This window comes from Marmota marmota, unplaced genomic scaffold (genome assembly GCF_001458135.2).
Source record: "Marmota marmota marmota unplaced genomic scaffold, marMar, whole genome shotgun sequence".
NCBI classification, from domain to species: Eukaryota; Metazoa; Chordata; class Mammalia; order Rodentia; family Sciuridae; genus Marmota; species Marmota marmota.
In genome coordinates this window covers 41,542,648-41,557,377 of record NW_026000057.1, presented here as the reverse complement: position 1 = coordinate 41,557,377, position 14,730 = coordinate 41,542,648, and the positions used below count along the sequence as shown (strand labels likewise).

General features: G+C 35.3%; 1 long non-coding RNA gene across 1 annotated transcript in view; it reads right to left on the bottom strand.

Moving 5' to 3' along the window:
- Window positions 1–251: 251 nt before the first annotated feature.
- Window positions 252–14,730, bottom strand: part of LOC125619811 — a 22,615-nt gene continuing 8,136 nt past the window's right edge. Inside the window, exon 3 of the long non-coding RNA XR_007351415.1 lies at window positions 252–1,135. This is a non-coding gene — a long non-coding RNA (uncharacterized LOC125619811). The remainder of the gene's footprint in view (window positions 1,136–14,730) is intronic.

Below are 14,730 nucleotides of genomic sequence, written 5' to 3'. Positions count from 1 at the left end.
TATCATGCAACATGTAAGGAAGCTCAGGGAAAATAATTTAATATGGGCTAGTCATTCATTTAGTGTTAACTATGTAGGCAGCACTATGTAGGTGATGGGTGAATGAGTTGTCCCTCAGCTCAAGGAATTTATACACAAGCTGGAATTGTTGCTCAGTAGTAGAGTGATTGCCAAGCACACGTGGGGCACTGGGTTCGATCCTCAGTACCACATAAAAGATAAATACATAAAATAAAGGTATTGTGTCCATCTATAGGAAGAAGAAGAAGAAGGAGAAGGAGAAGGAGAAGGAGCTGCTTTTGCACAGGAGACTGGAGAATGGGTCTCAGATAGTCTTGGGTAGCATAGGGTTTTCCTCCTTCTTATTGCCCACGGTTTTCAGAATAGCTAGCATGAACTGGACATGCAATGTCTGAGATAGGGATGAACTGCCTAAAATAGCCCAGGCCCTTTCTATCCCTCCAAGAGCAGTCTGTCTACAATACTTTAGTCCAGGGATTCACCTAGTGTAAAACCCAGAGTGAAGTGCTTTCAGGATTCCTTAGCTGCAGTACAGCATGTGCAGATGAAACTCAATCCACCCTGAGTAGCTTTCCTGATCCTTCTGGAACTGGCTTATTATGAATGTTGGGATTCTGTTTTCCCTTGTTGCCTATCTGCAAATAATCAACCTACTTCATGTAACTTGTTGTGCGTGCATGTTCTATCTCACTGGATTCTGGTGAGTAATAAAGTGTAGCTCAAGATGAAGCAGGCTAAAATATTTGGATTCTTATTCCTGGTGGCTGTCAGAGTTGATGGTCTTTGCTATCTTCCATGTAATGGTGCCCTCCTTGGGGTTGGTAATTAGTGAACCTGTTTCACAGAGGCTGTTGAGGAAGTTATACTCCAGACCTGTATATACAGCTGTCTCTTGACATCTCAGTTCAGATGTTTCAGTCTCAACACATCCAAAATTAAACACATGCTCTTTACCCTTATGACTATCTTTTTCTTCAGTGGCAGTCGGTGGTTCCAATTGTTTGTAAGCGAAGAAATTATAGAAGCCAATCCTCCTCTGATCATGTCTTCTAAAAAAAATGTAGACACATAATATAGACTCCATCACTGATACAATCCTATCAGGACTTCAAATCTGGAATAAATGAGGAAAGGATGGAGGAATGGTTAGAAGTAATATGCAGTGATACTGGCATCAACCAGCAGTAGTACCAGCAATGCCAACAGCATCAAGCTGTGGTAGCAGTGTTATCCTGTGGAGGCTGAGCTCACTTGCCAGACTTTTGCTAACAGAAATAAATTGTAGCAATTATTGTTCCTTGTGCTTTTGGAATGGCCTTGGTTTTTTTTTTTTTTTCTGCTTTCAAGTCTGGTCTTATAATCTTACATTCTGTTATTCACTGAAATGTTTTTGTCCTCCCTAAAATCATATTTAGAAACTTTCCCTCCAATATGATGGTTTAGGATGGTGGAGTTTGGGGAGGTAATTGAGTCATGACAGTGAAGCTCTCAAAAACGGAATTAGTGCTTCATAAAAGACCCACCCCAGTAAACTCTCTTACCCTTCCTTGTCATATGAGGGCACAGTGAGAAGATAACCATGACCAGGAAGTGAGCCATTGTCAGACACAGTATCTGTCAGCACCTTGATACTGGACTTTCCAATCCCCAGAACTGTGAGAAAATAGATTTCTGTTATTTGTGAGCTAGCTGGCCCATGATATTCTGTTATAGCAGCCTGAGAAGAATAAGATGTTCTGTGAATTTCCCAAATCTTTCTCTTTATTTTTATTAATTTTATTTTTTATTGCAATAAGTACTCTGACCATTTAACAAAAATTTTAAGTGTACAGTAGAACCCTAGAACTTATTCATCTTGCATAACTGAAATTTTGGTTAGCAACTCCTATTATCCTTCCCCCAGCTCCTGGCAACCACCACTCTGTACTTCTATGAGTTCAATTATTTTAATACCTTATATAAGTGAGATCACTCAGTATTTGTCCTATTGGACCAGGTTATTTTACTTAACAAAGTGTTTATTCTCAAGGTTCATGTCTCATACTGCATATTGCAAAAATTCTTTATATATTAAAGCTGAATAATATTCCATTGTATGTATATATCATGTTTTTAATCCATTCATTCATCCATGGATGTATAGGTTATTTCCACATCTTGTCTATTGTGAATAATATCTCCATGACTATGGAGTGCTAATATCTCCTCAAAATCCTGATTTCATTTCTTTTAGATAAATACCCATGTCTGTGATTACTGGATTATGGGGAAATTTTATCTTTAACCTTTTGAGGAACTGTCAGATTGTTTTGCACAGTAAATGGGCCCTTTTTTTTTCTTTCTAACGGCATACAAATGTTCCAATTCCTACACATTCTTTTTTAAATTTTTATTAGTTGTTCAAAACATTATATAGCTCTTGACATATCATATTTCGTACATTTGATTTCCTACACATTCTTGACAACACTTTTTGTCTCTTTATTTTTATTTTTGATAATAACCATTCTAATAGGGGTAAAGTAATATGTCATTGTAGTTTTTATTTATGCTTCCCTGATGATTAATGATGTTGAATATCTTTTCATTTTTCTGTTGGCCATTTGTATGATCCTCTTTGGAGAAATGTCTATTCAAACCCTTTGCCTATTTTTCAATCGGATATTAGACTTTGATTTGTTTATTTGATATTAGGTTAAATAAGTTTCTTATATATTTTGGAAATTAATTCCTTATCAGACATATGGTTTGAAAACAATTTTGTTACATAGGTTGTGTTTTTGCTCTCTTGTTTCCTTTGATGTGAAGAAGCTTTGTAGGTTTTTTTTTTTTTTAAATATTTTTTGTGGTGTAGATGGACAGCATGTCTTTATTTTGTCTGCTTATTTTTTGTATGCAGTGCTAAGGATCAAATGCAGTCCCTCACACATGTTAGGAAAGTGCTCTGCCACTGAGCCACAGCCCACAGCCCCACTTTTTTGGTTTTATATAGTTCCACTTGTCCATTTTAGTCCTTGATTTTGGTAATCGTACACATGAAATTATTGCCAAGGTTAATGTCATGAAGATTGCTCCCTATGTTTTCTAGAAGCTTTATAGTTTTCGATTTTACATTTAAGTCTTTAACCCATCTTGAGTTGATTATTGTATATAATATAAGGATCCAATTTATACTTTTGCTTGTGACTATACATTTTCCCAATACCATTTGTTGAAGAAATCATTCTTTCCCCATTGTGTTTTCTTGGCTTCTATGTTGAAGATCAGAATTTATTTCTGGGCTCTCTAGTCTGTTCCATTAGTTATATTTCTGTCTTCATAACAGTACAATACTGTTTAAATTATTGCATCTTTGTAATATATTTTGCAACCGATTTTGATGCCTCTAGATTTGTTCTTTTAAAGATTGTTTTGGCTATTTGAGATATTTTGCGGTTTCATATGGATTTGAGATTTTTTAAAAAAAAATTTGTAAAAAGTGCCATTGGGAATTCAAAAGGCATTACATCAAATTTGAATATTGGTTTGGATAGTATGGACATTTAAACAATGTTGTCTTCCAATCCATGAACATGAAATGACTTTCAATTTGTTTATATCTTCTTTAATTTTTCATCAATATTTTGTAGTTTTCAGTGAACAATTCTTTTAATTTCTTAGTTAAGTTCATTCCTATTTTATTACTTTTGATGCTATTGTAAATGGGATTGTTTCCCTAGTGGTCATTTTCCTTAAGAAATTACAGGTAATGCTCCAGTATCCCATAGCATATCATCTTAATCCACCTCTGATGTCAGCTTCAGCTAAGTTGAACATTTCTGTATTAGTACGTATTCTCTTTATGACATCCCTTAAGGAGGAGTCACTTGTTTCATAATTTTCTATCCAAGGACCTTTTCTAATGCTACTGGAATCTGTTTTCTCACATACAGCAGGACCTAAAAGTGTGGGGTTATTGCTTCTGGGGATAACCTTCAACCAAAGGGGTAAGATAGCAGATAGAGAAATGCTTCTTCCTCCTGACATTCAGGCAGATACTTCCATAAGTTTTCAGAAGGTCCTGGTGCAAACATTTCCCACAAAGAAGACCTGATAATCCACCTTTATTCTTTTTTTTTGGGGGGGAGGCGGGGAGAGATAGTGGTGCTGGGGATTGCATTGAAGACCCAGGGTCTTACTCATACTAAGCTTTTTTATCTTCCCCATTTTACTCTGCAACATCTATCAGTCCTGCTTTGTGGTTTCAACTCCCCAATATTAATTAATTAATTAATATTAAATAAATATATTAACCAATTAATCTCAGGTTATGCTTTAGGAAACCTAAACTAATACAGATTGCTAAAACTAGTTTCTGTTGTTTGCAACCAAGTGCACTGACACACTTCACACCTATTTTCCAGTGGTCCATTTCTTGATTAATGGTACCACTTCTTACTGCCTATGAGAACTTAGGCAAGAAACATAACTATTCTGGGCTTCAATTTTGCAACATATAAAATGGGGATAATAAAAGAAAAAAACATAAGACACTATTGTGAGGATTAAATGGGTGAATGTAAAACATACAAAATAGGTTTGTTGCCACATAACATTACTGGGTAAGTGTTGGATTTTAATATTATTAGTCAATTATTGGTTCCCAGATTAGGCAACACTTTTTCAGGAAAGGCTCCCCTAACTTTCTTAAGTCAAATATTTTTATTCTAGGCTTTTCCACCTTTTTTTCATAGTTCTAGTCACATTGTTTGATGATTATTTATGTAACTCCCACCCTAAAACCTACATATTTACTATACAGGTGTTCATTTTATTCTTGAAAAGAATGGTTAGCTGGCACTGGGGTTGTGGCTTAGTGGTAGAGCATTCACCTAGCATGTGTGAGGCCCTGGGTTCGATCCTCAACACCATAAAAAGATAAATAAATAAAGGTATTGTGTCCATCTACAACTACAAAATTAAAAAAATGATTAGCTATCAAAATTTGTGCACATTTTATTGGTATGTAATTTGTTGGAAGCCGTATATGAACCATGGATTTTGTTTGAGCCATTAAGGCAGGGAAGCTGCTTTTCTGGGAACTTCTGGGTGAAATTCCTGGGTTGGAGAAAGCCCAGATCACTCTGGCACCCTGCCTGAGCTCACAGCCTAGGATCAAATGCAGCCACCTGGAGATGGGCGCCTGGAGATCAGTGTAACCTGCCAAACTCTGAACAACCTGTTTTCCCCCACTGTTACCCTATTTTCCTCAAGAAGCTCCTTACTGAATCCCTTTGGTGCGTACCGCTATAAATAAGGCATTCCCTGACTTTTCTTTTTGTTAGGATCAGAACCATCAGGTTTCTTCCATCCATCAGACCCCTGCTTCAATTAATTTACTGAGTTTTTCATCTTTATTTCTTAACATTACTTTCCATCCATCCCACACCTCCAAGAGTTACCCACTCCCTCCCCATGAAGGAGATGGGCAAGAATAATTGATATATTATAAGCTGTTCACATTTGAAGCAATCAACTTTATAAGATTTGACATATGTACACATCTGCAAAAATATTACCAGCCTATCATCAGAGTAACTTTATTTCCTATATATCTTGAAGCCACTGGAAATATGTTTTATTGTTGGAGTACTTCTTCCAGTAGAATTTTCAGGAAGCTCTGTGTATAATAAATATTGTGATGGCTTACATGTCAGTGTGCTTTTATTTCAGCCACTTACTTAGATAATAGTTTATAGTTTTGTTAGGATCAGAACCAATTCTAGATTTAAAGTTCTTCCAATTTTTTGAAAGGATTACTTCATGTTATTCTTGCCTGCCAGTTTTATTCTTATATCTTTTATTATTTAACTAATGCATTTTTTCAAAGTGTAGGATTAGTGCAGGTCATGTTGTTTTTGCTCATTATATCAGAGTATCCAGCATGGTGCCTAATAATGTTCATTAATGTTGGTTGGATGAGGTTTAAAATAAGGACAGGCTAGAAACATAAATGAGGCAATGTTTTGGATAGTGTTAATTGTCAGTTGGAAGAGTTTGTATTCAATTAGGTAAGCAATAGAGTTACACAAAGTTTTAAAATAGTATAGTGATATAATTAGAGCAGTATTTTAGGAATCTATTCTGATAGCAGTATCAGGATGTCAGGAGTATTAGAGAACAGCTGTGCTGGAGCTATTGGAGTAGGGAAACCAATTACAGGCCCACAGCAACAAGGTAGGCTAGAGAATGAAGGCCTAACTCAGATGCTAGGGGTGGGGACGAAAGTGAAGACATATGTGAAGCAGGATAGAACCTGACAAGGGTACTGAGTCAGTCCACAATGAATTTTAAATTTCAGGTCTGGATGCCTGGAAGATGATGTGCCATGAACAGAAATAGTGGATTTCAGACAAGCAGGCAGATGGTCTGGATGAGGCATATGTTCTGAGTTAGGTTTTAAATGGCTTTAGTTTGAGGTGCTTTGGGGATATTCATAATAGGATAACTAGAGAAAAATTGAAAATGTGGCTGTAGAGCTCAGGATATAGGTCAAAACCAGAGATATTGTTTCAAATAGACTGGTCAACTATGGCCATGGACATCTAGACCGCTGCCCACTTTTGGTTGGCTCACAAGTGAAGACTAATTTTTGCATTGGTAAAATTATGGAGGGAAAAAGAAGAATGTTTCTTGATCCATTAAAATTAAATGAGATTTAAATTTCAGTGTTCACAAATAGTTTTATTAGAGCAGAACAATGACCATTCATTCCATATTGGCTGCTTTCATACTGCAACAGCAAAGTCAAAAAGCTACATTAGAGACCGCATGGTCTACAGAGCCTAGAATATTTACTATCAGCTCTTTATGGGATGTATATCATTGCTGAGTTGTCAACTGTTGTAACCTTTTGGTAAGGCAATTTTGCCAGAAGGGAAAACAAAAAGTGTTATAGCAACATTAAAAAAAAATAGATTTTTTTCTTCTTGTCCAAGTTCAAGGATTTAGATAAGGCATTGATATGAATTCTTAAAATTTTCATGAAAATATTTTTATTAAAAACCTTTTTAAGAGGCTGGGGCTATGGCTCAGCGGTAGAGCACTTGTCTAGCATGTGCAAGGCCCTGGGTTTGATCCTCAGCAGCACATAAAAATAAATAAATAAAGTAAAGGTATTGTGTCCTAATACAACTAAAATAAATAAATAAATAAATATTTAAAAACAAAAACAACAACAACGACAAAAAAAACATTTCCAAGTACTTTAAGCATCACCAAACATATTTACCTTGTGAATGGAGAATAAGATTCTCAGCCTATAATAAAAATTGGAATAGATCATTAGGTCATGCAAGCAAAATTGTATACAAAGGAAGCTGACATAAGATGTAGACAGTGAGAAATTAGATGCTGTTGTTCAGCCATAGGGAGGAGCTGTGTCATAGCTCAGTCACATCTGGTTAAAGGTCCAGGTCTCATTTTCTGAGGCACAGGGGTTCAACTTATTAGTTATCCAGAAGTTGACTTTTGAGCATAACTCTTCCCAGTAAAAAACCCACTTGGTTTATCAAAAAGTTGCTTAGTATATATGAAGAGTAAATGCAGAGTCTGTGGATTGTTGTCATGAAACTAGGAAACTTGGGGCAAGGGATGTAGCTCAGGGGTGAAGTGCATGTGTCCCTGGGGTCCATGCCCAGTACAGAAAAACAAAGAAACAAAGAAACAAAACAAAAAAACAAAACAAAAATTCAACTAGAAAGCTTGCTATGGATAAAGAAAATAAACATTGACAAACACTGCTCATTGGTTCTCTTGTTTCATACCCCATGTTGATCATTATTATTCAGCTATGTAGCATTTCAGTGTTGTAGATAACAACAAAAAAATTTCTGAAATTTCTTATTTACTCTCTTTGATAAAATTAAGGAGTAGTTATAGTCTTTTTAATTGAGTTAGGAGAACGCCCCCATATTATCAATAACATTTAAATAACTAACTCAGAAAATGACTTTTATTTACTCTTCACCCTAGTTCATTTTTCTTAGGTATTGTATTATCCTCTTTTTAGCTTTCAGGGGTAATTATTTTACATATATAAATATATATACATATATATTGTTACATATTCGTACATGTACAATACAACAATATAATTTGGCCAACATCATAAGTATTATATCTTGTGATGATTCTCTAACCATTTTTGCTCAAAGGTGATATAGTTTGTTTTCCTAGCATGGTCAGTGACAGAGGTAAAAAAATGTCACATAAAGACACAATTTTATATAGTATAAGGTATACAGATTTATTTTTTCAGTGTTCAAGCTACATTATTTTTCATGGTAATTTTCTAGCATGTATTTTCTGGTGTGACATAGGATGGGAACTGGATTGGATTAAATTGTATGCTTTCCTTTTCAGACATATTGAGTTTGAGAGACCAATGAAAAACAACATGACAACATGAAAAAGTTCAGGAGGTTATTGAAGACATAAAATTAGACCTATGGATGAAGGTGAGGCCTAAAGACACTAGAACTGAGAGTGAGGGCAGAGTAGAAAATGAGGCCAATAAGAAAACTTGTGGAAACAGATAAGTTGTGTGGTGCAAAGGGAATTGGATTAGTCAGCTTTTTGTTGCTAGAATGAAATAAATTGAACCAGATAACTTATACAGAGAAAATGTTTATTTAGCTTACATTTTTGTAGGTTCATGGGCATGGCGCTGGCATGGGCAACATTCTTGGCTATATAGTATCATGGTGGACAGCAATGGTGGAAGTGAGTATGGGAGCAGGCAAGAGATAACATCTCAAACTAGGATCACAGAGGACTGGGTGGGGCCAAACTCAAGCTTCTACTACAACCCTCTTGGGAGAACTACTTTCTGGGGGGCATACCTTCAGTGACCTAAAGACCTCTCACTAGGTCCCATCTCCAAAAGTTTCCCCAGAACTTCCCAAGAGTGCCATCCTGGGGACCAAACCTTTAATCAAAATAGACCTTGAGAGAACACTTAGACGATACCCAAAACAGCAGGAATTTACATAAAGTATCTGTCCTTGGGCTTGGCACATGTTGTACACCTTATATATGGAAAATGCTAAGAATGAATCAGAAATTGAGAAACAGAGGATTATGCAAAGAAAAGGCCAATGAAAGAGATTTTAAAAGGCAGGAGAATCTTTTTATTAAGGACAGGAAACATTTCATAACATTCCTTCATCATTTGAGTACTTTTTAAAAATAGGATTGAAAGCTACAGATGTATCTACAATAGCTGATAATAAAAAAGATAATAATAAAATGGTTTAGTAAAAGTTCATTTGATAAGAAAATTAACTTTTGAGGGAAGCTAACAACATTGGCAAACAAGAAGACCGCTCAATTGTAGAGGTCATGGGATGGAAGTGCAATAATCACAGCTTATTAGTTCATTCTTAGGACATGTCATTCATTATTGTTTCCAATATGTTGTGCTTTCAGAGGTGAAATCCTTTCCTTTGTAAACCCAGTTTGTCATAGATTATTCTATTTGGGAACAAAAATTAATTTAAAGTAATCTCTAGAATATGAAGCCTAATATCTAAAGTGTTCTGATCTTCAGGCAACTGTTGCAAACCTTTTTATTTTAAAAATTGCTACACATATGCAAATTTAGAAAAGAATATAATGAATCTCCATCTGTCTATTACTCAGATTTATCAATTATCTATACTTTGCTCATCTTGTTTCATTCATCTCCCAAGATACTCCATACCACCAAAAAATTTTGCTCCCTTTCTAACAAGAAAAATCCAGATAATCTAAAAAAATCATGACTCTTAGTGAGGTGTTAGAGAACTGAAAATACAAAGCAATTAGATAAATTCTGAAGGATAACAAGTCCCTTCAAGGAGAAATGGCATTTACAATCTGTTCCACATTTGGCAGAGCACAAAAGGGGTTGCAGTGTTAAGAGCAAAAAGAAGAAAATAGCTAAAATTTTAACAAATTCTTAAAGGCCGAGTGTGTGGACTAGTGTGATAGTTTGGGATCCTTGGGAGGGCTAGACACAAGGGCAGTACTCATTTGTTTGTCAATGATTTTCTATTGCGTTCCATCAAGTGTGCACAAGAAAGATTGGGTTTAGGCCAGGAGTTCAGAGAGTATACCACTTGGTGTACTCTCTATTTTCTGGACTTTTCTCACATGCAAAGCAAAATCTCCGGAGGAGTCAGGAACGTATTCTACCCCCAGTGAAACATCTATTGCCTCAGTGGAAAGATTCAAAGCAAAAATCACCTGCTGCTGGAGGAGAGGAGGAAGTCCTCCTTCCCTAGGCCCAGACAAATATACAATGCTATTGCCTGATGGGTAGAAGTAAAAGCCATCTGCTTTACAGAGAAATGGAAACACCTCTGCCCCTACCATGCTTCTTGCATTGAGTAACTAGAAGAGTAATGCTGCTAGAGAGAGGGTAGAAAACGCTTCTGCCCAAGACTACCAAGATTTTGATTCCCCTAGGGCAGAAACAACTGAAAAAACGTACTAAGGCCTGCCTAAGGCTGAAAATGGAAGAGAACATTCTTCATCCTACCCTAAGCTACCCCCCTAGTAACAAGCAATGACAGTCTACTGCTAGGGAACAGAAAACAAATAGCGAGGTGGTAGATTTAAATCCAGTCCTAAAATAACTATGTTAAATACTGATGAATCAGATATCCCATTTGGACGGCAAACATTGACAAACTGGATATGAAAACAAGATACAAGTATGTGCTGCCTACATGAAGCTCACTTCAAATTTGAATATATAGACCTGTTAAGAGAAAAACTATGCATTAGCTTATTCAAAGTAAGCTTTTACTGGCCATACTAATATAAGAGAAAGTCGACTTTAGAATGGATAAATGAGGGACATATAGAGAAGGGTTTAGGCAGCTGGAGCAAGATGGCGAGTGAGGAGGTGGGGGTGTGCAGGACCAGAACAAAGGAGCATGGAGACAGTCTTCTGATGAGGTCAACGTCCTGCTTGACAGAAGTGCTCATGGACACAAGTTAGGGACCCAATCAGACAGACATGGTCTTACTCATGCTCCTAAGCAGGGGATCCAATAGAAAAACAGATGTCTGGGGGCAGGGGTTGTGGCTCAGTGGTAGAGCACTTGCCTAGCACGCACAAGGCTCTTGGTTGGATCCTCAGCACCACATAAGAATAAATAAATAAAATAAAGGTATTGTGTCCAACTAGAACTAAAAAGTAAATATTAAAAAAAAGAGAGAGAAACAGATGTCTGGTCAGAGGGGGCACCAATCAATAACAGTGAGGAGCATGTGGACAGGGGTGGAGATAAGGAAAAGAAACATAATAAAATAAAAGGATCAATGAATAAAAGACATATCAATTCTAAATGCATCCACATTTCAAAACAGAATTTGAAAATACTGAAGCAAAAACTGATAGAACTGAAAGGAGAAACAGACAAATCCACTAATATAGCTGGAATTTCAACATTCCTATTTAAGTAATTAATTGATAAATACAGTAGAACAAAAGTCAAAAAGAGTCACTACAGATCTCACAGACATTTGAAGTACGAAACACTGTGAATATTGCCAATGTATTTGAGAACTTACATAAAATCTGTGCCACAAATTTTCTTCACTCAAGAAGAGATACTTGAATAGTGCTATAATTTAGTTTAAAAACTTTTTCACAAAGAAATTTGTTTCAGGTGGCTTCACCAATGAATTGAACCCAATATTTAAGAAAGAAATGTAACAATTCTACTCAAACTCCTTTGGAAAATAGAAATCAGCATTGCTCTGATTTCAAGATTTGACAAAGACATTTCAAGAAAAGACAATCAAAGACCAACATAACATATAAACATAGATGCAAATATTTTCAGCAAATATTTATTTGCTAATTGAATCCAATAATATACATAAAAAGGATAATACATTATGCCAAGTTGGTTCATGTTAATAATTAATCATATAATCTACCATATCAGTAGACTGAAAAAGGAAAAATCATGATGCTATCAATAAAGAAAGAAAGCAACATTCAATAAATTTGATATATAAGCATTGTAAAAATGTTTACAATGGGAACATTCTCAACCTGATAAAGGGAGCTTATAAAATATTTACAGTTATCACCATACTTAGTGATGGAAGAGCGATTACTTTCCTGTGAAGAGTAAGAAACAGTCAAAGATGTCTCTGCTCTCAGCATTTCTATTAAACTAGGAATCCTAGACAGTGACATAAAGCAAGAAAAAAAAAAAAACAAGTCTGTGAATTGGCTATGGACATTTCTTGTCTTCATTTAAAAATGACATAATTATTTACATAAAAAAATCTCAGTAAATCCACAAAAATTCTACTAAGTAAATGTACCAAAATTTCAGAGTATAAGGCCAATATACTAAAATTAATCATATTTCTGTAAGCTAAGAACAAGGAACTAAAAATTGAAATATAATACTATTTACAAAAGCAACTAAAACCATAACATGATTGAAATAAATCTAAATGTATTTTACTATTTTTCTTCTTTCAGCTTCTATTTCTAATCCCATTTCTTCTCTGCAACAGACATTAGAATGAATGACCTTTCAATACACTGTCCTAATACTTATTTGGAGATATATATGTCTTTGAAAAAATCCACAGTAATCTTTGTGTATGCTGAATATTTTTTATATAATTAATATAATTCTCTGTCCCATCCACCCAACTCTAGCCTTTTATGATCTGGCCAAAAAGACAGTACAATTAAAAACTTACAAAAACAATAAAATAAATCAAAACAAGAAACAACTACAAAGTTCAAAAAGTTAACTGAAAATTGTTATATTGCTATGTTGGAAAAAATATATGTCTGATTTTTTTTGTTTATACCCTGGAAGTTATCCATTTTATATTTTTCTTAGAATCAAAGTTACTTTGAAAAATTTCTAATTTAGCATCATATTGAGAAGTGTCTAAAATATAACTTTGGCATTTTTTTCTCCCTAGGTGAGAGGTGGGATTCAGTCCTCAGGATTGCCTACACCAAGAAGGTACAGAAATAGGAACATTATCCTTATAAAGTGACTTTAGCAGAAGCTGCCACAGGCAGGTAAAAAGGTAAAATAATAAATTCACTAGGCTTTTTTTCCTCCCTTCAAGGAATGGAATTCCTTATCACTATTTGTTTTTATTTACATAAAATAATCTTACCTCCTGTTTCTGCCAACCACTTTATGAGTCTTTCCTGCTTTTTCTTTGTCTAAGTTTGCTTAATTCCCAAGTCTTTAACTTATTCTTTTGAAGAACACCGTGTCCTCTTCACTTCCTACATTCAGTCTTTCAGAATACCAAAGACATGCGACAAGTTGTTCAAAAAATAAAGAATAGATCTAGAAATTCAATTATGGAATATTTGGTATATACATAGCCCTAGGCCCTGTCACACATACAATTTAATCTTAGATTTCAGCTTCCAGGGGTTAGGCATATGCTTACTTGGTTTTCTTCTTTCTTCCTTTAATTAATTGTTAAGCCTTAGAGTTGCTTTTACCACTATGACTTAAGAGTGAATTCAACACAAGATCATGAACTTAATTTTACCATTAATTCTTCCTTAAAATTTCTTTGTGTCTGAGGTTGTTTTTCTTTTGGTCTATACATTTAGATCAGAGATATCTGGATTCCAGAATGAGGCTCACTAACTGGATTTGAATATTCTCATCTCAGTTGCTATATTATTATTTGTTTGAGACAATCTTAATTTCTAATAAGGAGAACAACATTTGTTTAGAATATAAGAGAGTTCTACTTTTAAACATTTCAGTACAGTGTAGCAGTAATAACTAGTAACTTTATGCAATGCTAGGCTGAATGAAAAATTAATCCCCACATTTTAGCAGTTTAAGACTCCACCAATGACTGTGCACCCTCTTTTTTCTTTTTTCTTGTAGATCCACCAACTGGAATATGTGTTGTTCAAGGTTGCCAATGGAGGGGAAAAGGAGGATGGAAAGACAACCTAGCTCCTGTTTCAGCACAGGGGAAACACTCCACTTACATTTTATTTGCCAAAAACTTGCTAAAGGGCCCCAACCTGACTCTAGGAAGGTTATGAAATACACAAAAGCACATAAATATCTGATGAGAATTAACAGTTTCTGTCACATTGCTTTTATTTTTAATCCTTAGCTTTTTCTTACAGAGAAAGAAGACTCATTAAGTGGAGAAAACTCTCAGACAAGAGAACTTGAATCTCATCATGGAGCTTCTAACTAAGAGAAATTTGGAACTACTACACACCTGAGATTGATTTTTAAGTATTAACTGTGCTTATAGCAAACAACTGTTTTCAAAAGAGCTTGTGATGATTTTTAAATACAGCCACACATTTGTCATTCTTCTTTTCTAAAGAGAAAGAAATTCATTCCTCTAATCCCTCTCCCATTTTGAGCGTGAACAGCACTTAAAAATTCACTTTTTTTTTTTTTTTTGGTACTAGATGTGGAACTCAGGGGCACTCGACCACTGATCCAGTTGCCCAGCCCAATTTTGTATTTTACTTAGAGAGTCTCACTGAGTTTTTTAATGCCTCACTTTTGCTGAGGCTGGTGTTTGAACTTCAGATCCTCCTGCCTCAGCCTCTGGAGGTGGTGGGATTACAGGCATTCACCACCGCTCCGGGTTTAACAACTCACTTCTTTTTTTTTTTTTTTTTTCCATTGTGGG